Raw genomic sequence first — 2,500 nt, forward strand, 5'->3', positions numbered from 1 at the left:
CATTCACTTACTATCCCACTCGAACGCACTGGAAAGTGAGAAACCCTTGAGAGGGCAAAGTCCTGTCAGTTGCAGCAAGCTGCTATTTTTTTTTTCTGTGCTACATTGGGTCGCCTCCCCGCCTTGCCAGGGCTGTCGGAAAAAATGAGATTCCACTTGTTTTATTTTTTTTTTTTTAACAGGAAAGCTGGTTCAATTGAAGACAGCCTCGGTGGAGATGTGGTTTAAAATACTGTCAAAAGGTTAATGAAGACGATATTATTTTAACCCTGTAGCTCAGAAGGGTGTGAGGGTTGCAGAATACAACCGTCTGGCAGACACCAATCAGACTAAGAATACAAGTCGTACCACCAAGACAGAAGGTTGATCGAAGTGTTATGTCTTAGCCAGACACAAGGCCATCGAGCACATTATTCATTCCGCATGAAGGGAAAAAAATAATAATAATGTGCGTTTCCGCACGCTGCTTGTTTTTTTTTTCTTTTCTTCTTCTCCTTGTCCACATGTACAATATATGCTCTTAGTTTGATTCTTAAGCGGCTCTTACACGATCAATATTATTGCGCAATATTCCGTATTGTACAATATTACGGACCACTTTGCCGACACTATCTGCCATATGGGTTGTGACTAAGAAGTTCCAGAGATCAATATCTCCCGTCCCAACAATCACGAACCATCCCTACACCGTCAGTGATATTGGTTAATACAGAATATTGCGCAATAATATTGATCGTGTAGGGCCTGCTTTATTCTTATTCTTCCTCTTGTACTTCTTTTTTATTTCTTGTGGATCGCATTATTTTCGACCTTGTACGTTTGTTTCATTTTTTTTTTATACGATTATCGTCGTGTTGCACAGTTTATATACTATATATCATTTGCAATTTCTATTTCCAGATATACTGTAGGCCTCTCAAATAGGTATGATTTTAGTTGTTGTTTTTTAATCGTTCAATTCTTTTTTCCCCGAGTGTTTTTTGAATGAAGGGGAATGTTGAATAGTTTTGAAGACATTTTTCAAATGTTTTGTCTCTTATTGTTCTGTGAAGCTTGGTTCAAACATCCAATTCTCATTTGTTGCCTGTCTAACTGCAATATATATCGGCGATTATCTTTTGAAATTTCTTCAACTTCTTCAAGCAGAAGGCACATTAAATACAGTTTGTATCTTATTCACAGTATCACTAAACGTGTATGTTATTTTTTGTCCACTTTTGTTGATACGTTTTTCTTTGTCGTCGTTTCTGTATTCACAGAATTTTTGCAAAACTTTCAAAGTCTTTCGTACTTGTGTCATAATGATTAGGTCTTCGATCGGTGTCAACATGAAACGTATTATTCAAATAATATGAGTTATTTTACCTAAACTGAATGAAATCGCCTGATGCCAGCAAGAGAAAAGGAGTCAAGAATACATTCAAATGTTTAAGAGATTACAGGTGTCCTCAAGACATCCACAAAACATTTAACATTAACGATTTTTCATAAACTCCTTTGACTTCTTTGACGCAAGATTTCCGTAAACAATACTACAACTATTTACGTTCACATTGCGCATGTGGAGTTCTACGCGTAGATATTTATAGTATTATTTGACAAAGTGCAAAAGTTTTATAATGCTAATGGAAATATGTACTAAAAGAAGTATGCATACCAAATATACCAAAAATAAGTATTGAAATGTCAGCACATATATAAATATATACATACATCAAGATAGTCAAGTTAACTCATATAATAATATGTACATGGTCGTACATGAGACAAGTGTACACACGAACACAACACTATAAACGTAATTGGCTTACAAGGACAGTAGGTCTACACTGAGTTGCAATCTCAGGCACATGCCTTGAGATCCAACACAAGCTCACACCGTAAAGATGCTCGTAGATTCAACGTAATCATGAACACAAACACGACCAGAAATATAAGAACATTCACAATAACCACGGGTACAATACTTACGTCAGCTGCAGCACTGAATATAAAGAGAAAAGTCTTTAAATACTCCGCCCCACACTAGGAACCGTGGCGGGCATGAGCAAGCACTGTGGACGACGACTGGCTTACCCTTAGGCAAGAACTCAAGCACGGGAAAGACACGCTTACAAGACCACGATCCACGGTTCGCTCGCGCAGGTCCTCCAGGGAGGACTGACCATGCAAGAGCACCTGTAGACACTCGAAGAGTCTGGTCACGTGTACGGATGGGAGGGATGTTCACGGATACACGCAAGGTAGGGTATTCACCGTTGAAAAGGGTAGGCTATGTGGAGTTCTTCGAGCCACGAGCCGGAGTGTTGCTTCCTGAAAAACTCGCCTCTCAACACCCCCACCGACCCTTCCTCCATACTTTATTTTACCTGCCCTGCAACTCCTCTACCTCCTCCTCCTCCTCCTCCTCCTCCCTGTTCCCTACTCCACCTCCACCTCCTCTTGTTTTTCATCCGCCTCCTCCTTCTCGTCCCTCCCTTCTCTTTCACCTGCTTCTTCG

The 2,500-nt window shown here is 40.0% G+C and overlaps 1 protein-coding gene across 1 annotated transcript in view; it reads right to left on the reverse strand.

Annotated features, from left to right (window-relative positions):
• The window catches only part of LOC143020649 (uncharacterized), a 28,045-nt gene extending 25,705 nt beyond the window's left edge, over nucleotides 1-2,340 (reverse strand). The window contains exon 1 of the mRNA XM_076177162.1: nucleotides 1,972-2,340. The gene's annotated coding sequence lies outside the window, so the exon portion shown is untranslated. The remainder of the gene's footprint in view (nucleotides 1-1,971) is intronic.
• Between the last annotated feature and the right edge of the window lie 160 nt (nucleotides 2,341-2,500).

Source organism: Oratosquilla oratoria, chromosome 40, assembly GCF_046742065.1.
Source record: "Oratosquilla oratoria isolate Oo_2021 chromosome 40, ASM4674206v1, whole genome shotgun sequence".
NCBI lineage: Eukaryota > Metazoa > Arthropoda > Malacostraca > Stomatopoda > Squillidae > Oratosquilla > Oratosquilla oratoria.